The 27326-nt window shown below is 34.3% G+C and overlaps 1 protein-coding gene across 6 annotated transcripts in view; it reads right to left on the minus strand.

Moving 5' to 3' along the window:
• The window catches only part of LOC115214792 (receptor-type tyrosine-protein phosphatase T), a 426610-nt gene that overhangs the window by 398465 nt on the left and 819 nt on the right, over nucleotides 1–27326 (minus strand). The gene's annotated exons all lie outside the window — the stretch shown is intronic.

Raw genomic sequence — 27326 nt, forward strand, 5'->3', positions numbered from 1 at the left:
CTCTTCTCGGTATTGGTTTAAAATTTTGGCACAAAGCTTGAAATCCTTCTAGTTGATATAAGATCTAATTTGGGTTATGTTTATAGCTTTTCGGAATCCTTTTTATCATTCCTCAACCAAAATGGATCCCTGTAAATAAAAAGTCTTACAGATAAACAACTGCATTAGCTGCTCATTTTCTTCTAACTCCAAACTACACACACACGCACACACACACACACTTAAACATTTCCTCAAAAGCTCATTCCTCGTTTCACTTCTTTGTTAATACGAGTGGAACGAAAAGACCTTCTCTGACGGTGTTCGTACAATTATCTTCGAACAGTTTATTTATTGCCTGAAAATGCTTTAAGCCCTACAAAATCATACTTTTTATTAACTCTAAAACCTTTATTCCATTTTGTGGAAGTAAAATACAGTGTATATCATTTTCAAAGAGGAAAACGCTCAAGAATTTTCACATACAGCGTAACCCATGATTCTCGGCCCAGCAACTTGAAACCTTCGAAGTTCATGTAGGCAGTCCTAAACGGCCATTTTCTTTATAGTTAGCCATGGAGCTTTTTTTTCCATTCTCAGTGACCACATGTAAGCTTTCCGCTCACAAATTCTACTGCAGCCTTGCTTGTTCGTGCTTCAGATACAAGACTTTCTGCTAAAGCAATGATGCAATACTCGCCACGTGACAATTATTGGCTGGTTCTGATATGAGAATGTCAATCTACAGCGTTTCTTTATCTCTCATTATTCGAAGACTGTCTTTCGATGCTTATACTAACACGGATTTATTTCCCTCTAATTCTGTAAAACCGAATATGCGCTACTCTGCGGCACCTTACACACTAACCTCTCTTTAAACAGTACCCACTTTCAATCTTCCCTAACATCCCAACATGCCGTCCTGGCTCTTCACATAACAATTCGTCTCTAAACAGAAAACTCAAAAAGAATCGTTCAATTTAAACAAGGTAATCTAGTTGTCTCCTTAAACCGCGCCAAGAAACAAATGTATCAATGAATAAGCATGAAACTTATATATCATCGATATACAAATATGGCTTCTCAAACTCAGGCTGACATCACGTGATGTATAAAACGAGAAAACTATATCCCAGATACTTGTTCTCCTTTGGGTCAATTTTGACCAGTTGTTGACGATTTAGAAACCTCATGTACACTTCCCATAATACTGTTCAAATGCCTACTGTAATACAGCTACAAACACAAAACCCTTAGGCCACATTTATCAAATGACCTTCTTGTGGATTGACAAGTACTTCATCCCGCACACTTTGCAGCCACCAACCAAGAACGCGCTTATTATTCTCTTTCTGGGAAATCGTTTCTACAAGATCCCCTAATCTTATTCACCTGCAAACAGACGACAATCCCAATCCTATTTCGTCATTTATATTGCATCTCCGCCTCTTAAATTATAAAATAAACATTTAGCCCAATCACATTTCCTCAAAGCTCTCTTCGATTCTCTTGCAGTCTTTTCCTGAAGGTACGAAGCTAGGGAAATCACCCATCTCAAAAGAACAGACGTCATATGCCATCCATTAACCATACAAATGTAAATAAGTGTTGGTCGTCTGCTTATCAAATTTAGCACAAATTACGAACAGTGGTCGATCCTCCTCCGATTATAGTGTGAAAAATTAGCAGGAAGTAAAAGTTATATAACTGGATCACCAACGCAACGCATCTCCTGTTTCTCTCTTTCCTCTTACAAGCACACAAATAGTAATGGATAAAGGAACGAGAGAGACACAGATTGTGTGTGTGTGTACATGTGGGCATATACGTGTACGTGTGTGTGTACGTGTGAGTGTGTGAGTGTGCGTGTGTGAGTGTGCGTGTGTGAGTGTGCGTGTGTAAGTGTTCGTGTATGAGTGAGTGTGCGTGTGTGCGAGGGTGTGTGTGCGTGTGTGAGTGTGTGTGTGTGCGAGTGTGTGTGTGTGTGTTTAAATGAGATGCTATCAATGATTTTACAGATGTAATGTAATGTTCTATTTGAAGAAAGGGCATTGATTTATCACATTTATATGCTGAGGTCACGAAAAGAATGTAATTGAAAAATATTAAATTTATTTCTATAATTAAACATCAAGCAACAATTTTAGAGAGGCTAAATTAAAGAATAGACAATCGAATATATATTTATGATGGTGTCTTTTTATTTGAGGCTACAGATAAAAATTGATAGAATTCGAGATGATGACTAGCAGCATCAGCAGAGCAACTAGTTATCTGTTAACCGAATGACAATTACGGTAGCGATAGAGATCAATAAAGGAACGGTTTTATTGTTTAAAGGGGGAAACAGAACAAATGAGAAGAGTAGGAGGAGAGAGAGAGAGAGAGAGAGAGAGAGTGAGAATTAAAGAGAGGGGCAAATGAAGAACATCGACAAAAAGGAAGAACGAGAGGAGAGAATGAAATTATTACAGTGTCTGTGGCGATTGCTACCATTCCTATTTAGGTTGATCTCATTCTAATTATCCGCTATTAGAATAAAAAAGTGACGTCTCTTCCTGTTATCTTTAATCTCTGACACTCTCTCCACTATCACGATGACCTGATTTGATCTTATCTTTTCATTACAAAATATCTCATAAAACCAAAAAGCTTAATATTAAATGATGGAAAACAATAGATGTGATGATTCAACAATTTTGATCTGCGAGGAAAAAATAAAAGAGATTTTTTTTTTAATAATCTATATAAAATCTCTTAAAACTGACCGGGATTAAAACTTTTAAGGATACAAAATGAATTAAAAGGAAAAAAAAAACAAATCAAAATCACCGATAGGGATTGTTAAATCTAATACATTAAACACACAAACATATGCATTCATTTAAGTGTGGGTGGTTGTGTTTTCAGCTTTTGAGCAAACGATGATAGAGTCAATTCCATAGTAGGGCAGAGTGTTGTGCCCTTGAGGAACCTTCAACTTGTGCAAGGCTATTTAACTATAGGGAGTACCACGTTTTCTCTCCTTCTAGTGGAGACATTCTCGCTGTTCCGCTGAGTAGAGGATAGGAGAGCTGAGAATGTGTCTGTCTCTAACGCGACAACACAGGCGTCAATAAACAATTAGCGAAAATGTGGCACGTGTCATCAAGCCGTCCTCACCAGCAATCACATTTGCTAAACAGGTGTCTATGTGTGTGGCAAACATACAACAAAGTCAGGTCACGAAATCCTCCCGTAAATCGCATCCCACCCACTGCAAAACATCATATTTTGCTGCTATGTTGATATGTGGTTCATATGTGTGTGTGTGGGAGAGGCGTATTCTTGTACACGTTTCAATAGAAACGCTGTGGTCATACTGGAACACCGTATATATATAACTATTATATAATTATTATATTTATAGATACACACATATATTTTCATATACATATATGATGATTCCTTCATCTTGGGAATGATAGCCGCCCCATCAACACACATACACACTTCATATCTTTATATATAAAAGAGAGGTTGTGTGCTGTCTGTCTCCTACGATTTAGATTCCTAACTACTCCCACATTTGCGGTGCAGTTTAACCCCTTACCCAGCAGAAACGAATATATGCGTTTTGACAGAAATCGTTTTTTTTCTATCTCTGGCGAGTTAACTCGTCAAAAGATAGACTCGCCAAAATCGACAGCAAACGAGTTCCTTTGTCTATTATAAACTCATTTTTGACATATACGAGTATATTCGCTCACTTTATACGTCTGGCAGTGACGATTTCTGCCACCTTTCGCTTGAGTAAGGCATTGAAGACCGAGTATGATTTAGTCACCTGGAGACAGTCGAAGGGTTGGAAGGCACATTTTATGAATAGAAGTATTCACTTTGTTTTTACGTTGTTTTTTTTTTATACCTTTATATTATAACCCCACCATGTCGATAACCAAATAAAATAACATGATTTTTTCTAAAAGTAATATGATTTATGAAAAAAACGGGTTAACTCGTTTCTGCCCAAAGCGGTAACTTAAAATCAATATTATTGAATTAAAATTCATAATAAATAAGGTTTTAAATATACCTCGAAATCACCATTCAAAACATAGTAAAATAAAAGAATTAAAAAATATGTCTGAAAAAATACATTTAATTTCAAAATAATTGTTGGGTAAGGGGTTAACCAAAACCGAGTATCTTATAGTCGTGATTCATATCGAACCCTTCTGGGTATTAGCGCGCGTCTACGATGAGTCTACGATTAAAAAAAAATTACCATAAATTTTTCCCATTTTTAATGCATTTTTGGCATATATAAGGGAAGTAACTCTCTAAAAATTTATTATTAAATCTCAGAACGTAAAAAGCTACAGTAACACCCCACCCCTTTGTGGTTAGGCATATTGAGATGGCTATTATACTTTACATCTCTAAAAATGCTTATATAGTTATTTCCCTTACAAACCCGAGCAACGCCGGGCGATACTGCTAGTATATATATATATATATATATATATATATATATATATATATATAATATATATATATATATATATTAAAAAACTGTAAAGATCCCCTTCGGTCATGAATGACCATGGACCTAGAAAGTTCATCTCCGAGGTTCAAGTCCGGGCAAGGTTGTTTATGGAAGACCAGCAGTTGTCCATGCATACCACCCTCCCCTCTCAAACGCCACTGATGTTATCCAAGGGAAAGGCAAAGGCCGATACAGCTTGGCACCAGTGACGCTGCAACCCATTTGTAAAGCTGAGTGAACTGGAGCAACATGAAATAAAGTGTCTTGCTCAAGAACAAACACATGCATAGACGAGACAGTTTCTGTATGTGTATATATAAGTACATACACAAAATGGAGATGGAGACGGACAGCATTCCAACATGTGATCGAAGAATTAAGATATTAAGATATGTTTCTTAACATGTAGCCAATGGTAGCTTTAACACACAAATAAAGAAATTCTATCCACCAATGCAGTGTTGAGAACTCATTCTTGTCATTCCACATTTACATATGTATGTGTGTGTGTGTTCGCGCGCACAAACAGAAACATATATACATGTGCATTTTTGCGGATTAATATATTTCTTGTTCATGTGAACTCCCTGCACGAAAACAGGGGCCATCACAGACTAATGTGAAGGAATCAAGGTTTTGGATTTGCCGGAGGCAATATTGATATTCTATTATCTATGTAAATCTTAAAATGCTATACATCCGTTGTAATTTTACGCTCACACAAATATTATCTATGACGCTATTCTAGAATGTAACACGATAATGTTTCTCTTCGTTTATTTTTTCTTTAGAAATAAGAACGTTAGCTGCAGCAACTACTTCCCTGTTTAGTCTTGAAATTGGATCTCCATTCGAGCAGATAATTCTCTTAATTTTATAAATTAAAGAACTTACATATTTAATGAAATAGTCTATCGCCTACACATAGTTATTAACTATCTGCTGGGGTTTGCTTGTAAAACAAATTATTCCAGGATGTCTTAACTCTTTGGTCATGCACAATATCTTTGAGCGCGTGTGTGTGTGTGAACACAGACGTATCTGTATATATATTTCTTTATTACCCACAAGGGGCTAAACATAGAGGGGACAAACAAGGACAGACAAAGGGATTAAGTCGATTAAATCGACCCCAGTGCGTAACTGGTACTTAATTTATCGACCCCGAAAGGATGAAAGGCATAGTCGACCTCTGCGGAATTTTAACTCAAAACGTAACGACAGACGAAATACCGCTAAGCATTTCGCCCGGCGCACTAACGTGTCTGCCAGCTCGCCGCCTTCACGTATCTGTATATAGGCATCAGGAAGGATACCTAGCCCTAAAATCAGGACCACACCTGCCGAAGCAGACACTGGAGCAAAATGCAATTATTGCATTTCGACAATCTTTCTTACTCATGCCAGCTTGAAACATGGAATGAAGATTGTGTGTGTGTGTGTGTATTTGTGTGTGTTTGTGTGTGTGTGTGTGTGTGTGTGTGTGTGTGTGTGTGTGTGTGTGTGTGTGTGTGTGTGTGTGTGTGTTCGTGGTATGTGGATCCCCATTCCGCTCTCCTTATGGAGGTCATTTTTTTAAACATGATGCTGGAAATTTATCTATACACTGATCTTGTGCATCTCTCCTTGCATCTGAGAAAGAGCCTGTCAATAACACTATTACTTTGGAAACTACCATCTGGTGTTGTTTTATGCTTAAAATCCCTGTATTATAAGATGCGAGAACAGGATTAAGAACACAGCTACCTTCCTCGTGTGGTTTGCCTAATCTAAATCCCCATTAGTGTTATAATTTCCAGTAACACTAACCAGTTTTCGAATTCCTAAATGTATCCAACTTAGTTTCAGTAATGACCAATTAAAAAGGTCAATCACAAGTGCCAAAGATTCTTCTGTAACCATAGAATTCCATATTTTCTTCTGTGTCTTGAAAGATTTATTTTTTGTCATCACCTGTCCAAGATATTTTTTCTCGCCTAAATCGTCAAGTCGTCCATATTTATTATGGAAAGAACAAGTCTGGCATGATTTACAAACAAAAAATACCTATTTGGCATCACCAAATTTTATTTTGGTGTCCGTGGACAATCGGTTAATGAGAACCTACTACATTTTGATTTTTTTTTAATGTTTGGCCAATTGAGGTTCAGATTTTCTGTAAAAAGAAATAATAAGAGCTACGCCGAGATTCCTTTTGTTAAACCATGATGTTTTGTGAGCAAAAGAAGCCCGTCGCATGTGTTCGTATGTGTGTGTTTGTGTCTGTGTTTGTCCTCCACTATCGCTCGAAAACCAGTGTTGGTGTATTTACGTCCCGTCACTTAACGGTACGGTTCGGGAAATAGAGTCCGATAGAATAACTACTTGGTTTACAAAACATAAGTCCCGGAGTCGATTTCTTCGACGAAAACCCTTTAACGTAGTACTCCAGCTTGACCGCAGTCAAATGACTGAAACAAGCAAAAGAAATATATATATATATATATATATATATATATATATATATATATATATATATATATATATATATATATATATGCATGTTATATATTTGTATAGTATAAAGCAAAATTCCTGCGTTATATTTCAAAGCTACTTCCGTTTTCTATTATATTCTTGTCCATATCAGTACAGTTTCAGACACAATTTGATAAAACAGACACTCGCCCACTTTTCATATGACATTAATTCGTAGCAAGAAATGTTCTCGTTTTCTGAGTTTATTCTCCACGATATTGCGACGGTTAAAAGCCAATATAAAAGATATGATACGAGTGATTAGATGTAAAGTGGTGACGGATCACGCCGAGGATAATCCCAACTGTGAACAAAAAAAAGAAAGAAGATAATACAACATCCACCCACACGCACAAGAACTCCATTGTATCGAAATACGTCAATAAACAAACCTTAAACAAAAAAATGTAATCTGTCAAAATTTCAAATCTTTGTATTGTATTTTGAAGGTTACATGATGTGTATGTATGTGTGTGTTTATGCGCTCGCATCTGTGTGAACGCGTATACTTGGAAGATGTGTGTGTGTGTGTATGTTTGTGTGTGTGTGTGTGGCATACACTTACACAGACACGTATGCCAAAATACACACACATGTTTACGTAAATGATAGACATGCAGTAGATAATAACTGTTGACTCCCGCTCGATATTTCTGATTCTCGTGATCTTTCGCGTTGTTTCATTTCTTCATTCAGAGGCCAAACGCCAGAAGAAAGTGTTTGCCTCTCAATGATTTTCTTTTTTCCAGAGTTACTATTAAAATCACACATTCCATCAGATAATGATCGGTTCAGAGGTGGTTGTTGTTGCCGTTGTCTTATGGTTTGTAGGTTTTGTGTTTGTTCATTTTGTGAGGCGGCCGTTGTTGTTTTTCTTTCCACTTCCATTATGCTGGGTTTGGCAAAGTTTTAGCGAATCGATAGTTAAGTTGTAAAGAAGAGAATGAGATAGAAAACTAAAGCGATTGAGAAGGATACCGAAAGAGATAGGAAGCAAAGAGAGGAGAAAGACATAGTTGAAATTAATAGAAATAAATAGAGAATAAAACTATCAGAAAGATGCAATATACTTAAGTCCCCGCATCACTCATCAATTTTCGAATGTAGCGAAAAATTAAAAGTAAGATTTTCTTAGCATACTTTCTAGAGTAAAAAAAATCCATATTCGATCGCTTACAAGTAGCACGAATTTCTTTTAATTCTCTTGCCTGGTGGAAGCTGGCTGTAAATAAGAGTTCAGACTTTGTTTTATCAGAGTAGAGTAATGAATCAAAATGCATATTAGCACATCTCCCAAAGAAGAAATACTATAATTATAGTTGCAATCCGACATCACTTTGACTTCCGACTCAAATTAGATATCAGTATTTCAATTGATTATGGGTATAAATAACTTGCTTGCACATTGATGATTATCGGTTTCCTTTAATGCAACATACGTGATTGGTATATATTTAATTTATTTTCACTAACCCACTGGAACAGTTCGCATTTTTGTTTTAGCTATTAAAATACTTTCAACGATCACTGTAAGATGTCTATAGCCATCCACCTCGTGTGTTAAATGGTATTCAAAACTGTATCCCATAGAGTTGTGCAAATTAAACCAAACTCTTAGAAATGTTCTCTTCCCATGCACAAACAAATGCACATACTCTCTCACTCACCACCACCCACCCACCCTCTCTCTCTTTCTCTATTCTCTCTAGATTTGATTATTAACCTTTTATTTTCTGTAACTTTCAATAAACAGGACAACCGTAAGTGATTCGGAAATTGTTAGTATTATGCATTGTTACATTCCATTTCAAAGGCACAAACAAGGCGGCATGTAAGTTGTACTATTTACTAGAGCTAAAGAAAGACGTGGCGCCGATTGTTTATATGGACATTACAAGGCTCACCTCGCCAAATTGCCATACATGCTCCACATTGAACGGGGTACACTGCTCTACATTCACTATCTGGGAAAGAATAAACCTGCCGTAGAAGTACAGCATTGCGTGATGGATGAACACCACCTTCTCTCACACCGTATGCAATATTAAGTTATCGATGAAAAACTAGTCAAAACGGGGATTTAACATGTCCTGTTTTACAACATTTACACATCAATGTCATATTTCTTCGGTCAGCATTCAACATAGAAATATTACGTACTTGTAATTTTGCCTCCTACTTCAGTTTGTTTAAAATCTAATTTTTAAAAAAACCATTAATTAAAAATTTTGGACCGGAGCCGTTGATTTGTGCACCTGCATCAAAAGTCACAATGGCTTTCCAAATATTGTTTCTCCAGTTTTATACATTGAATTAATGGCACTAATGAAATATATTGAATTCAGACACCATATTGTGAAGGAAATATTGTATAATAATTATTTTTCATATATGAAAAGACATTTTGTTGTTTTCGTGAGCTTCATGAAAGAGGAATATTAAAATAAAAATTATTTTAATTCTTATCGTGCAATTCACTGGCAGATTCGTGTTGCACAGGAATTGTTACAAATAACTACTTCATGTCACTTCCTGAAACTAAGAACATAGTGAAAACCGTCAACAAGTCTCTGAGGTTGCTGTGTTGACTTTGCCGGACTTCATTTAACAAATCTAAAATATTCCATCAGAAATTTTTGTCGGTATGTTGTTCGATCTCTTACCACTGACTTCTTTCTGGATGTATCCTAACAATATTCTCCAACGAAGTATAACGCATAGGATGATGAGGATTTTGTCTATCATTTAAGCATCATTAGCAAGCGTACGCACACTTTCTTAATGTCCAAATTCGTTTCGATTAGTCCAAGGTGAACTGCAGTGGATCAAAGATATTCACCTTCGACTGCTTTATTCAACGAGATCTTTTCATACTGACGGCGACAAAGTGCAATAGAGTAACCACGTCGATGCTCTCTCTTTCTTGGGGAAACAAAAAGCAAGAGGACGACTATGTTGTCTTGTTTCCTCAGTTACTGCGAGCCTCAGTATATATATATATATATATATATATATATATATATATATATATATATATATACACATATTTATACACGTATATATATTGGGTCATCCCATAAATAATGCGTTTTGTTTTTCAATTGCATGAACTACATTCATCAACTTGCTATAAAAGCAATACTCCTCGGTTCCAGTGTTGTGGAAGATGTTGCCGGCAAAAGGCAAAGAACTTGTAACACAACTCGTTTCACCGTTTTAACCATATCGATTGTCCTCTGTCCAAATCAACGTGATTTTGAACTCGAAACGTAGAGTGCTAAAACAACTACCGCAAGGGAATTTTGCGTAATGTGTGTGCGTGCGTATGTGCGTGTGTGTGTGTGTACAAATGTACACATACACACACACACACACACACACACATGGATTTGTACATTTGAAGACAAGAATTCTTGCGCAGGTTTGATCAAACCTGGGACAAAGGAGATGCAAATTGAACTTTTTGCACTGTGCTACAGCCCATATGTATGTGTATACATACATGTGTGCATTTTTGTTATACATGCATATATACACACAATGCGCACGCGCATTCATTCAAAAGTACATCCCAAGAAAACTTTTGGGATTGTTGTTTATTATATAACTACATATATATATCTAACAGGTTATTTAATTATAATTCATTCCCATTATATGAAGTTTATCTGCGGATATACGTAACAAAATGAATCACGCAAAATCCTCGCTGGCATCTCTTAGGTTTTTTCTTCCATATAAGAATATTTTCTCTCCTGCATTTCTGTGGTTTAGTATGACTGCAACAGCATTACGATTCATATTGATACAATTGCTTCAAGTTTGTCATTAACAACACCAGCACTTGTTATATAAAAAGAACCAATACACTTCATTAGTTTACACAGTTTCAGCGAAACATAGTTCCTTATATATCTATTTATCTACGTAACCACCACTGGAACTCCCTAATTACATTTTATTTTCTATAACATTTTGTGAAATGCATCCTTTTCCGCTAATTTTTATTGCATATTCCTTGGTATTGCTTGTGTCTTATTTAATAGTGAGAGGATTATTTAGGTTGAGTTTATTGAGATATTATAATGATATACTAAGTTTATATCAATAATTTAGAAAGACTCTAATAACTCAGAATTATCAAGATTGTGAAATACATTAGCTAAAGTATATTTGGAATTATTTTCAGGTTCGTATATGACACAATCAGGATACAACTGAAAATTGAAATCAGCTTTGCTGACTGCGAGCAAATCACAATACAATGGACCTTTTCTTCTCAATGCATTCAAAACACTTATTAGCCAATGTGTAGTTTTGTTTTAAACATTTCAAGTTTGTGCATTTTAGAATAGCTATGTGAGTTACCGATACTTCTTCTAAGGGCACAAGTTCGTAACCTAGTTTGCCACTCGGATGCAAACTCACCTTAGCTTGAAGCTAATTTCTACAGAACTGCGCTAGTTGTACTCTTCAGAAGAATAGCTATTTGAATTATGGACACCTTTCCTAAGGGTACCTACGAATTAAGGAAAATTGTCTACAAATGGATTCGAAACTAGGTTGCAAACTCGACTTAGCCTAAAGCTTATTTCTACAGAACAACGCCATCTATACAACTTAATCTACATCAAGAAGTAATTTAACAAATTTCAGTAAATATTGTTAAAGTAATCTAATTTCTCCGTTAAATTAAATAATCTATTTTATTCTATAGCGATCGTAATTACACATCGTATAGAATTGGTGTTAACACTTGTATTGCTCAAGAATCATGGAAAACATAGCATCTACGAAAATGTTAAGTGTTAATTCTACTATAAATATCTTGCTGAGAAAGTAAAACTTGTCTCTGTTATGTAAAATCAACTAACAGATTTATAGTTTAAATCCTGTCTTAGTATATTGATTGTTTTAATTAAAGTCATCTGCAATACAGCATTCAACCGATGCATATATTAACAATTGAAAAGGTGGCGAGCTGGCAGAAACGTTAGCGTGCCGGACGAAATGCTTAGCGGTATTTCGTCTGTCGTTACGTTCTGAGTTCAAATTCCGCAGAGGTCGACTTTGCCTTTCATCTTTTCGGGGTCGATAAATAAAGTACCAGTTTCGCACTGGGGCCGATGTAATCGACTTAATGCCTTTGTCTGTCCTTGTTTGTCCCCTCTATGTTTAGTGGGCAGTAAAGAAATATATATTAACAAATGAATATTTAAAAAAAATAAAGAACAGCTCCTCATTCTTGCTCATACTACTTGTTCTTTTTATCAATCTTATCTATACATTATATACTTTCTTATTCCGATTCATTGTCATCCAATCGCTACAAAATTTACCCTTTCTATTTTTATCCATACTCTCATTAAACACAATGAACCAAATCTTAAAATCCATTTGCTTCGACTATCTTCAAGTTCAAATCTCGTCGACGTGAAATTTGTCTTTCATGCTTTCAGTGGGGTGGGAGAATTTTGCGTGTATGAGCGACTGTCAGTCTTCCTCAGAAACCAATCTTGTCTAGGCCTATCCAGATATACGATACATAATCTACCCTGATCGACGGGGACCATATAAAAATACAAAGTAATAGTCTCCTCGCAAGAAATGAATACCACAAAATGAAAAGACATATTGTCTCATTAAACCAATCACTTAGCAACTGAAATTAGAGTAATTAGGAAAAAACGGGTAGCATTAAGGTGTTAGGCTATAAGATAAAGATTTCTTGTATTGGCAGAAGGCCAAAATTTTGGGAGATGGTGGAACATAATCGATTTAATCGACTCCAAAATTAATAATAAAAAAGTATCGAAATAACTGCCATTTAGAAATTATCTCAATTTTCTCAAAGCCTCCCTCTAAGTAATTTCATGTCTAACTTTATATAATAACATTTTGGAAGAATGGAATTTTGTAATCCAAAGCAATGAAAATTGTAAGGAAACAGCAGTCAGTTTATAATGCCGACGCGTGGTAAAAACAGCACAGCGTCAAATTAAACGTAGTAAGAGACTATGTTACATTCAATCAAGTTGTGAGATCGACAAAGGCGATACCAAAACAATGGAAACCTCCCACTACCACCACCATCGCAGATATACAGAAATCAATAAGGTGGTCACAATAGCCAAAACTAAAGTACTGCGCTAAAGGATTCCTATAAAACACTTTCATATAGAATACGTTACGAGTTCAAATAGAGTCAAAATCGATTTTACTTTTCATCCTTCTACAGTCTTTGTTATTCAACCCCGAGCCAAACCTGATAGAAAAGATCTGAAATTATAAAAAAAAGGGTCCGGCTTTATTTTCCATATATAGCACCAAGGATTATTACCTGAATTGTGTGTTGCCATATTTTAAGAGAGTTGGGTACACTTTGAGGAGAATTTAGCTACTTTATTTTCCAAGACATACAATGATGTACAGATGTCTATAGTATTCTAACTATTCGTAAAGACCTGACCCGCATAGAAGAGTGGTCAAAAGGGCAATGGAAAATCCCAAACAATCAACCACCTCCTCTTAATGGATGATTTGAAACTGTACGGCAAACTTGAGACATAAGTGAGTTCCTTTATGAACACAGTCCACTGTTTTAGTATTGACATTAGAATAGAATTTGGACTCAACAAGTACGGACTAATCTACCTGAAGAGAAGCAAGGTATAGTCCCTAGCACGAATAGAATTACCGAATAGAGACTTGATTAAACAAATTGAAACTGATGGATATGAATACCTTGGTGTACTGGAGTTCAACGAGATAATGGAAAAGGAAATAAAAAAGCAGCTGAGGATGGAGCATTTACGCTCAAAACTGACGAAAATGATACGTGGGCGAGAGCATCACTTCGGTATGGAGTGAGGATTTTAAAATGACAAAAGAGAGAAGTGAAGAAAATGGATACCAAGACCAGAAAATGTTGACAATACACGGAGCATTCCACCCTAAGAGGACACCGATAGACTGTATTTGATGGGTTCAGCCCATGTACTACGGAAAGCATTCGCCATCTAAAATGGAATAAATGTGGTGATACTTTTAGCATACATAGCAAAACAAAAGTGCTCTTGCTATACTTGGCCTCCGGAGGATGCACGGTACCAAGGCGGCTGAAATAAAGCTATAGTGAAAAGAAACTATAAATAATAATAATAATAATAATAATAATAATAATAATAATAATAATAATAATAATAATAATAATAATAATAATAATACAACTTGATTGTATTAAACAGTTTGATAGGGATCTGCTTTAAAACTGGCTCTCAATCTAAATTACACGAAAAACATGCCAACGTGAATTGGACTTTCTATTTAAAGCAATGTCTGTCACTCAAGAAGACTCCACAGATCATATCAAAAAATTAAAATAATATTTGCAACAAATTATTCCATTAATCCTTAATCCTGTCGGTTATAGAGTTACTAATCACGACGGTGAACAGTGTAAAACACTCGACAAGTCCGTAGTATTCAATATTTTCCATAGAAATTAAAAACTGCAGTATAAACCTAATAGCAAACGTAGCTGCTATGAAACCAGTCGCCATTCGTAACAGCTGACAAAGAGTAAACATTCCAGCGGGCTTCCAGGGTGTGTCCTGTTTAAACTGACTCGACAGAGTGCTACTTCACATAGCTTTTATCAGGGCGCTCAACCATCTGAGAGGTTTTAGGTAATTGTAAATTAGTAGCGTATAATACTCATGCAGTTTGTTTTCTGTTTACCCATAAAACGTTGTATCAGGCAGGCTAATCAAAATACAACATGCAGTGACTGGTACCTAAAGACACGGCTGCCTGTTCAAGGCTCAAGCTGTTATTCTTTCATAACGTGCGGCAATCTCTAGCTGAAACATTAATCTCCAGCTGTCATAATGCTGCATCGTGTCTCCAACTGCTAAATCATAAAAGTAGGATGACAGGGTTAACCTAAAAGCGGCAGCGGACGTCAAGATCTTCAACAGTGACTAAATTTAAACACTTTAATTTAAACAGCTTTAATTTATTAAATGTTTAAAATATTGCGAATATATATGCATATCCTTAATTGTATATATATATATATATATATATATATATATATATATCACCATGATCACCGTGACCGACCAGGCTATCAGATGCTGCTACACATCGCTGGTCACAATGCGTTTCGCATTGTTTTAGCCTTCAAATGACGCCACCCCGCTGGCTAAGTGAGCAGGCCAACAGAAGAAAGAGTGAGAGAAAGTTGTGTCGAAAGAGTACAGCAGGGATCGCCACCACCTCCTGCCGGAGCCGCGTGGCGCTTTAGGTGTTTTCACTCAATAAACACTCACAACGCCCGGTCTGGGAATCGAAACCGCGATCCTACAACCGCGAGTCCGGTGCCCTAACTACTGGGCCATTGCGCCTCCACACACACACACACACCACACACACACACACACACATATATATATATATATATATATATATATATATATATATATATATATATATATATATATATATATATATATATATATATATATATATATATAATATATATATATATATATATATATATATATATGGTCTAAAGTCGTATGACAACCACCGTTATATATATTTTGTTTATTCATTACTGTTTTCAATTTCGTTTTCGTCTCTTGTATTCACATCCGTCTTGTGCGTTCACATTCCTGTCTTCTACCAAGAAATCTAATGCTTACAGCTTAGTTTTTTTTCTTGGGGCTGGCCGAGTTGGAGCAAATATCAGAATTGAACAGCCGAAATTTGCTATGATGATTCGGTGTCTGACTGAAGATTGAAGGCTTCGAATGATTTGTCTGTGTTCCGTGTTCGTCCCTTCCTGTATTTCACGTTCATTATATATAAAAACATTCATTCTTATATTATTGCGGCGTTACGTGCACCCCCCCCCCGTTTGTTTGTCCAATTTTAAACCCTGCACGACTTCTATACACACTGTCTTTTCTACCCGCCATTGCTTCTTCACCAAACTTTTTGGCGCCCTCCGATTCTTCCCCTCTCTTCCTCCCATCCTCCTCCCCTCTTCCTCCCATCCTCCTTAATCCCTTCTTTCTCCTTTTCTCTTGGTCACTGATTCTGTCCCCTGCCTTCCACCCTCTTTGATTCCCTCTCTCTCTGTCTCTCTTTCTCTCTCTCCTGCGACCTGCTGCTTCTTAAACCATTCTGTTGGCCTTCGTATCTCGACCAACATGTGTCCCCGCTACCGAAACGGTAATTATTTCTACGCCAGCTATGTTGTTGTTGTTGGTTTTGTCTCATTTGGTCTAAAGTCGTATGACAACCACCGTTATATATATTTTGTTTATTCATTACTGTTTTCAATTTCGTTTTCGTCTCTTGTATTCACATCCGTCTTGTGCGTTCACATTCCTGTCTTCTACCAAGAAATCTAATGCTTACAGCTTAGTTTTTTTTCTTGGGGCTGGCCGAGTTGGAGCAAACATCAGAATTGAACAGCCGAAATTTGCTATGATGATTCGGTGTCTGACTGAAGATTGAAGGCTTCGAATGATTTGTCTGTGTTCCGTGTTCGTCCCTTCCTGTATTTCACGTTCATTATATATAAAAACATTCATTTATATATATATATATATAGTTATGTTATATTCTGTTAACAATGATGTAGAGTACAGTATAAAGCTTGTCTACCTCTAGATTTTACCCTGTGCTATCCAGTATTATACGTACTTCTAGATTTGAGTTTGAGTTTCTGTAGCGTGTGAATAGAGAATTGAAAAAGTTTGAGTCAATAAGATATAAGTTGCGTAGAAACAATTGTAGTGATTGTAAATGAATGTTCAAACGTACTCCATGTTGATTCTAACTTTTTCACTTATATATATGCACATATATATATATATATATATATATATTATATATATATATATATATATATGCGTCGGAGTGGCTGCGTCGTAAGTAGCTTGCAAACCAACCACATGGTTCCGGATTCAGTCCTATTGCGTGGCACCTTCGGCAAGTGTCTTCTACTATAGCCTTGGGCCGACCAAAGCTTTGTAAGTGGATTTGGCAGACAGAAACTGAAAGAAGCCCGTCGTATATATATATATAATATATATATATATATATATATATATATATATATATATGCGTCGGAGTGGCTGCGTCGTAAGTAGCTTGCAAACCAACCACATGGTTCCGGATTCAGTCCTATTGCGTGGCACCTTCGGCAAGTGTCTTCTACTATAGCCTTGGGCCGACCAAAGCTTTGTAAGTGGATTTGGCAGACAGAAACTGAAGAAGCCCGTCGTATATATATATATATATATATATATATATATATATATATATACATATACATATATAGATATAGTAATAGATAGATAGATAGATAGATAGATAGATAGATAGATAGATAGATAGATAGATAGATAGATAGATAGATAGATATTTGCATGTGTGTGTATGTTTGTCCCCCAACATCGCTTGACAACTGATGCTGCAGTGTTTACGACCCCGTAACTTAGCGGTTCGGCGAAAGAGATAGAATAAGAACTAAGCTTACAAAGAATAAGCACTCGGTTCGATTTGCTCGACTAAAGGAGGTGCTCCAGCATGGCCGCAGTCAAATGACTGAAACCTGTAAAAGAATCCAAGAATATATCTCTTTTACTTATTTTCCTCCGACGGCTCTGAACATTGTCCAGACTGAGGATGAATTGAAAAGTAAATATTGTTCCAAGACACCTCTTTGTAGACACTGCAAAACAAACCAATGTGGGTTCCATAAAGCAAAGTAAACGAGGTCACTCACGCATCACGTGAAATATATATAAAAAACAACATTCAGTCTCTTAAAGCACACTTGTTATCGTATTGCAGTTTATCATATTGCTCGAGATAAAATATTGCAAGAGACAGGTTTGTCAGAGCCAGAAATGCATGTTCATATATCTGCTCTGACAGGACCAAATTAGGACTAAAAATAACTTGGTATTATTGTATCACCCGATAGTGCTTGTACCCAAGACACTTCTATTTCAATATTCCACTCCACATAATTCCTATAAAAATTAAAATATAATAGCATTTTGAATTCAGAAAAATGTGACATTAGCTTCCAGTACTCACTTCCAAAACCTCTCGTCTCAGATGTAAATACAGTTGCTATGGTTGTTGCCCGTTAACCATAAATACTGATTACGTATTTAATGAGGTTCATTAAAAAATATTCTTATTTCTTTCATCTCGATATTCCCTTTATTTTCTTTATCATAGATCTACATCATCTATTTCTAGGAAGGAAGGCATTTCATATATATAGTTATAGTGAAGTACCATAGGATGTTATACAAACTAATCGTTAAATATTATAAGCTGGATTTTAGTCTTGCTATGAAACTGGATAACGAAAATATTCAATCTAAAATAAATATTTCCTCTTAGATTCTTGCATCTCGTAAATTTGCGAGAAAATTATTGAAAAACGAAAATGTATCAGCATTGAGTAGAAATGAGTAGAAATGTTATTTTTTTCTTTATTTTTATAAAAACTGTCCCCAAAACAGAATAAATGATTTAATGAAGCAACTACATAATTCTTAAGCAAACATTAATCCTTCTTTTATTCAAATGTTTAGATAGATATCTGTGCGTGTGATTCTGGTTTCATTCCGATTTTCTAATTCAGTGAAGATAAGGAAAATGCATTTAAATTTAGGAGAATAATTCCAAATGTTTTGCAGTAAAGTTAAGAATTAGAATATTCGAATTCTGGAAATAATCTAAATGAATTTTTGTTCCTTCGAAATTATTGGCGTCACAGTCATATTTAAAACCATCTTCTAAACCATACAGAAATGGAGTGTGGGTTGATACTACTTGAGTCTCAAAATAACAAAATAAGAAAGAATTTACGGAGTAAATAATATTCAATTCAGATTCGGATTAAAAGATAAAAATCTTTCTTTAGAAATTAAGGGTAAAAAATGTTCCACCTAATACTATTTAATGCGATATATTGTTGACGTAAATGACTACAAAAAGCTAAAATGCAAAGGAAAGCAGCAATGACTACCAATGGTGTTGATTATAACTCATTGCTATGGAAATTACTTTAAACTAAATTTCAAGCCACTTTCCATTGAAATATCACATTTTACAGACACCTCACGTCTAGGAATATGCTAAAAACTTGTTTTCGATTACAGACATTAATATCAGATGAAACAAAAACGCATTTTTCTGGTTTAAAAACTGCTTAAACAAACTGAATGTTACCAATATATACACAGATGCTTGGATGTGACTAGCTGACATCCGTCGAAATTTGAGGATACCTAATACAATTTTGACCTCCATCAAATCTCAGTAATTTTATATCCTTCATATTGTTATAGCTAAAATAGACATGATGCATTTTCTCAGCTTAATACAATGGTAATTCCTTTCTCCTGGTCACGTAAATTTCCAATAACTAATACTCCATAAATACACTGAGTCAACAAGAGAGCATCTACGTTGTCGATCGACTTTGCAAGAAATGGCTGCCAAACGTCTCTCTTGCCTACCAGCTTAAGTAAAGGAAATAGTCGTAGACACTGGTTAGAATTCCACTGAATATTTATTATAAAAATACTATAAATACGTTCTTATACACTTTATATCATCAATATTACATCACAAACGCGACAGTATCTGTTATCAGCCCCTACCGTTACTATTATTCAGAAGAAAGAAAATAAAAATTTCCAAACATTTGTAGCGCATTCGATATGTTTCATGAAGCAAATAAAAAGAGTAAGAATTTGAACTAATCGCATTGAAGAAACTGAGTTTATCGATCCCGTTATTATTTATGTTTCTAAAGCGGTAGAAAAGTTGCATAATTAGCAAGATATTTGGCATTAAGTTACATATTTTACATTATGTTCGAGGCAGTTCTCTATATTTCTGGTCTTGCTATATATATAATAGTACAAAAGAAAAAGAACATTCTTCCCAGGCGAATTCCTCAACCTTGAGCCTACATGCCACAACATATAAGATGTACGAGGATACAGATGAACGAAAAATATCAAACATTTTATTGGAAGAGAAGTGTATATAGGTAGTCAATTATCATATCAATGGCTGTAGATCATAAGTCTTTGAAGACTAGGCCGGTTTCAGAAGTGATGCATGCAAATACTGAACAGGTATGTCTTTGCGATGTAGAAAGCAATACTCTTCGTTATTTTGATTGATTGGTTTTAAATATATAATTAAATCAAATTTTGAAAATTTAATTCGATAAATAACAACCAATAGTTAGTTAAATAATAATCTCCGTTGTGCTTCTTCTAGCGCAATCTCTCCGATGTCTGCGAATCTTCCTGACGCTATGAATCCATTGCACGATTAATAGAATCTTCTCTATGAGTATGCATTTTTTATAACAAAACTCAGTTTGTATGAATAGAAAACATTTATTGTAATATTCTTTGAAACTGCCATATTAGTAAACAAATGGATTTATTCCTGAACTACCATCCCGATACAAATTCAAATGAAAAGCAATAGAGCAGCTACAAATAAAGAAAAACAATTTGAAATTCTTTAGTAGTAATTGAATAGAGTACCAACAGCAAACATGGAAATTCTACGCAAAATTCAGAAGAAATTTGTTCATTTATTTTGAAATTGAAAAGGAAAATATGAACAACTTCTAATTTAAAGAGAAAACGAAAACAAAAAACAAACAAAAATGCACGAGAATCATTGAAAAGAATGTTAACTGCAAAAGAGTATATTCTAAAAGAATATACACTAGAGGTTTATTGTTTATCGATTTGTATCGAGAGATTTTTCAATACAATCCACATCACGAAGATATATATTGATGCAGTCACACAATAATGCATCCATGCATCCAAATATCACTATAACACATAATCTATACAGGATGCTATTCTAAATTAAATTCTAAGCAAATACTTGCTCAAAGGACCATGAATAACAAACATAAATATGTAGGCACATGTGGTGGTATATAATTAAAAATACATGTATATAAATTTAGAACATTAAACTTTTTTAAAAATAAAACATAGAAAGATGAAACGCGTTGCCTCGTGGGAGACTGCTAGCCTGTAACATTTCGAAAAATCTATCCAAGCGATCATTTGTTCAATATGTTTCAAATTATCTAAATATTCTTGTTTTAATCATTTAATTTATACTTCTGTTATGATTATTATTATTACTATTATTATTATTATTATTATTATTATTATTATTATTATTATTATTATTATTATTATTGTTATTATTATTAGTAGTGGCAGTTTTGTTGTTGTTTTTGGTTTTTTCGATTCTTTTATGAATCATTCTTAGCAATAATGGGTAAATCTAATCTTGGCAGAGAAAGCAAAATATAAAATGCGTTGCTTGTTGCATATTATTCAGAGAATTATTCCAAAGGGAATCACTATAAATAGGTATACCTAGATAAAAGAAGTAGAATATGAAGGTATTTCAAGAAAAGATAATCATAGAAAAAGATAAATAACCATTTAAATTGACCTTTATTTAATGATTTTTACTGAATAGGTTGTCCATGTTGAGTCTTTCGCACATTCAACAAAATAAAAAGATTTTAACAGAATTCAAATACTCATATAATATTGTGTTCACGTGCACACACACACACGCACATATATACACACACACACACACACATATATACATAAATACATGCAAACACACATGCATATATATATGTATTAATACATATGTGTGTGTGTGTATGTATGTATATGTATATATATATATATATATATATATATATATATATATATATATATATATATATACGCACGTATATATGTATGTATATATATATATATATATATATATATATATATATATATATATATATATATATATATTATATATGCACGCACGAAACACGCTCACACAAATACATACAACAGAGGGTATATTTGTGTGTGTGTATGGGAGTGTATGTGTGTGTGTAAACCGTTTTAAGATGTATTTACCTCGTCCATCTATATTCGTCCCTAGATTGTTAAAATTTTAATAAACTCTTCAATCCCCTTTTAGCCAGCAAATATATTTGTGTAGCAGAATCTAATCAGTTGATATTTGATTTCATGAACGCTAACTTAACGAAAATGTTGAATCCTCATTCATTTTGCTTTCACCTGGGCTAATCGTTTATTGGTTCACAGGAGTCATGAACCGTCATTTGTGAACGGTCATACAAATACCAGAGAAAATGTTGCAAACCGATCAGAAGCGTGACTGATAGTCATATGACTGAATCCCTATTATAAAGACAAGAATAACATTGAGACTATATTAACAAAGCAATTTCTTTTCTCCACATAAACATACTCTGCGCCTGCGAAAGAAATCCATAAAGAGTCGATGATTTAGTCTGAATATATTTTGATACAGAATAGAAAAAAAACAAACGTACATTGTTAAAAGTTATAGTTTTGTAATAATACAATATAACAAATGTTTTTTTTAACTAAATACAGATTAACTACATATTTTCCTTAACATTATGTTATTTTTATCTGCTTATCTGCACTTGAGAAGAAATAGGATGATCGTCTCTAAAGAAGAATATTCTAACGCAAGAAGTTAAACACAAATTACAAATTTATATAAATTTAAAGATGATTGTTTTAATAAAGTTAAATGCCTGTAGTCACATTTTCAAATAGTTATTGCTGAAATAGTTAAGCACGTCATACAATGAACTAACGAATGATTAGTCAATTAATATGACATTACTAATGAAGAGATGGGTCGTTAACTTAAATGGCAATTATTTTTAAGAAGTGCAAGGGAGACAACTCTGAAATTGAAACGTAATGAGGAGTGAGTCAGATATTAGGTGGGCACGGTTACAATCCTAGAGATGATTCGGTCAAATTAGACCTTAGGAAAGTTTCAACTAACAAATATCTATTCAACAATTGTTCCAGGATTTGTTGCAATAGAAGTTATTCAACGTCAAAAGTGATATATGAACAGTACTTGTATATTTTTGGTAAAAATAAGCAACACCTCCACTGTGGAATAAATGCGTATTAACTCAAGGAATATTCGTGAAACTTTTACATCGAACTATTTACGCATCTGATGTAGTTTTTTTTTCCTTTCGTATTGTGGTGGATAGAAAATAAAATTCATGTATAGTCCAGGAGGTCATTTATCCGATAAATCTGATCATCTCTTCCAAGAGAAGGAGAATGCTTACTGAAAACTGTTTCGAAGCCTGCTGCTCGTCTCTGATTTTGTTTTTGTTAACCTGTCACTCGAAAAAGACAGTTCTGCAATATCCTGAGGAACATCCAGTACAAATGTTTCATTAGCTCACCCCATCAAATTGACATTACCTGCACAGGCGCACCATGTCCCACAGGTCAGATGTCGAAAATCGCAACATGCGATGGAATATTTTGCACAAGAACATAACGCACCTCTCGGTCCGAGAATCGAACCCACGATCTCATGATCATGAACGCAGCAACAGCTTAACCAGCAAGCCACCCTGTTGGTATAATTGGTTATCTTTGTATTGGTAGGCGACAATCTAAAAGGACTAAGATGTTTGGTCAAAGAAAGTAATTGAGCAGCAAGCACTTTACGAATACTGCCAAGAAGGGGAAAAAATATTTTGCAAGGTTTTCAAAAGTCCAACACACTACAATTATCGTTGTTGTATGCAAATTCTAGCGATGGAGCTAGAATACATAAATACATAAATGCATGCATGCATGCATGCGTACACATGCACACACAAACACACGCGCACACATGATTTTGAATTGAAGACATGACAGTTTTCAAGGTGAGTCGTTTTTAAGATTTCTTCGTAATTCCTTCTGATTTGTTTTTGTTGTATTTGAAACAGTTACGTTCCCTAATTATAAGGCTTTTTCGATTTCATCTCCTGAATGAAATTACAAAAACTGGCAAGTTTTTCAAACTCCTGCAAAAGGTCATGGGAATATCGTTCATTCACTGATTAAATCTCAATAGCTTCCATGATTTTTACTTCATGTGTGTTAACTTTGGGGTTGCATTAATAAATGGATGATCAACGTACGAAACTCTGAAGATTCATCAAAGATTGTTTGCTTCAAGTTTCGTACGTAAGATATTTTACCCTCGCTGCCACTCAAGAACGGCAAATATTGATTTTGAAGATTTCAACAAATGTTTCCAATGGTTCAACATATTTCATATCCATTACAACGTCCACAAGGTGCAAACATATCTGCATATTTCAGGGTTAATTTACAAGCTTTATGGAGAAACACTTGATACTTGTAAATGATATTACACAATTGACTATTTATGGCACACGAACGATTACAGAAATGGGAACAGTGGAGAATGATCAACTCAATCAAAAGTGCTGGACTCCAGCGAGCTAGATTATATTTCAAGTTAGCCACGATTGCGTTTTGGGGTATATTTTTCTTAACTCTCTTCACCATACACACACACACAAACACGCATATATATATATATATATATATATATATATATATATATGTGTGTGTGTGTGTGTGTGTGTGTGTGTGTGTGCGTGTGTGAGTATATGTATGTATATATATATATATATATATATATATACACATATACATGTCTGTGTGTCTATGTGTCCTAAAGTACAATTTTAAGTGCCTACAGATATATGTGTATGAATGTGTATTGATATTGGCGTGTTTGAAAACCAATAACACTCAAACTGTCGATGAAGATGATGTATATTGTATATATTTTATGTACGTATTTACTACGCAAAACACATGGATGTATGTGTAAGGAAAGGGTATATATATATAATGTTTATTTTAATGTATATAGCTTGATATATCCGCTATGTTATTTTCATGATGCTATTTTTTGTATATAATAATATATATAAAATAATACATTTTCTATATTAATACATTAATTTTAAAATATTATATCATTGATCTTTTGCTAAAGTGTAGCACGAAAAAATACTCTCGAAATTTCTGCGGAATATTATTATATACATAGATATATATATCTTCATTAAACAGATTAAATGTTCAATATGATTCTATGGTGCAGATACAACTACACTCTATCCTGAATTTTACCGGCATCGACAAAGATATGTAGTTATGCACCCGGGTATATAAGTCTTGGTCAAGCTGGAAAATAAATCTATGATTAACATATCCATCCCAGACCTGATAACTGCACATTTATCTCTGAATTTTTATCAACATAGTTATCCTCATAAGTAAATCGGGATATTAACAGTAAGCTGTAACCAAGGGTTGAGTAGACCGTATACGCAGAAAATACATGGGATAGATGTATATTATATATATATAATTAAGGGTTTATCAACGAGTTGCTTAACCACATACCGAAAAATTTAGAAATAGCAGCCAAAAGGCTGTTATTTCTTTTCGCTACAAAATATGACTTCGGTTAACCGTAGACTGCTTGATTTCATTATTTTCCTTCTTTTTTTTTCCTGTGTGAGTTACGGAGAGTGTTGTCTGTGGAGTCATATTTAGTAGCGAAAAGAAATAACAGTCTTTAGGCTGCTATTTCTAAATTTTTCGGTATGTGGTTAAGCAACTCGTTGCTAAACCCTTAATTATTGTTATAATTATATATAAAACTTCTTGTATATGTTTTTACCGAATATGGTTCCTTTCCATACCGAAACTACTTGGTGAAATTTATTAATTATAAATTAATAATATTTACCCTATATCTATAATATATATATATATATATATATATATCTTGAATATATTATATAATAATATGTATTATATTTATTATATATACCATACAATAATATAAATAGTATATATTACAGAAGGCTCGAACAACATGCCTAGAAGATCTCAGTATATCTAGCGGGACATCCCCTTATTCGTGCATGTATGTGACGTGACACAAACTGCACAGATTGATGCAACACTATTAGATGCACAAAAACCTACCCATGACGGACAGTTTCAGACTGAGTGGAAACGATCGTCGTATGGAATAAAGACTAGTGGCAAATCTATCTTCTGTTCCCATCATCAATTATATAATAATAATAATAACATTAATAATATATATTATATATATATTATATATATATATATATATATATACACACATACGTACATACATACATGAGAGTCTGTGTGTGTGTGTGTGCGTGTGTGTGTGTGTGTGTGTGTGTGTGTGTGCGTGTGTGTGTGTGTCTGTGTGTGTGTGTGTGCGTGTGTGTGTGTGTCTGTGTGTGTGTGTGTGCGTGTGTGTGTGTGTCTGTGTGTGTGTGTGTATCTTTAGTTATGAGCTACTAGCATACATGGTAAATATTCACATATCTATTTTAACCAATGTTGTATTATCTGGTTTCAGGCCAGTCTAAAGAACAATACTTAACATGAAATGCATTCGGGAGATGAGATTATTCAGTTTTGTCTTGTATCCAATGTGTTTATCTCAAAGCAACATACTGTGATTTGAGGGAGACATCGCAACTATTTCTGCTTGGTTTTTGCAACCACGGACAAGCTCCTTCTGTGGCTCGTACTGCAAGATACATTGTGATTGTTGTTTAACCAAATTCAGTCAATTCGTTTAGACCTCGAATAAAAAGCATAGCAGCCGTGACGATCCAACATATTCTATCGAGGTCTATATTGTATTGAATGTGTGCTTCAAATGTCCAAGATAGTAATGTGTCAGTTGAGGGAGATTTAACCATTATATCGAGCAGGCAGTGTGACCACATACAATCTGTCCCTATTAACTGATGCTCCTTGTTGGAGCCATTAAGTAAGATATTTTACAATTAATTTATTATACAATTAAGCAACAGTGACAAACATTTCACAGATCCTGAATAAGAATTTACAAACAGAAATAAACGTAAGTGATGCACAAAATGCATTAAGTGTTTGGAAATAATATCCTTAAGGAATAATAACAAACTCAGGGAAATTCCCTCTCTAGTTATGGTTTGCATAGACATATATATATATATATATATATATATATATATATTATATATATATATATATAGATATATATATATATATATATATATATATATATATCTATATATATATATATATATATATATCTATATATATATATATATATATATATATATATATATGGTAGAGAGAGAATTTGTTTCTTGTATGTATGTTGTATGGTAATGCATAATTGGTCGATAAACAGAAACAGCCTTAACATGATAATAGGATGAAAACAAGATTCGGTAATGGAC

Source organism: Octopus sinensis, linkage group LG8 (genome assembly GCF_006345805.1).
Source record: "Octopus sinensis linkage group LG8, ASM634580v1, whole genome shotgun sequence".
Lineage (NCBI taxonomy): Eukaryota > Metazoa > Mollusca > Cephalopoda > Octopoda > Octopodidae > Octopus > Octopus sinensis.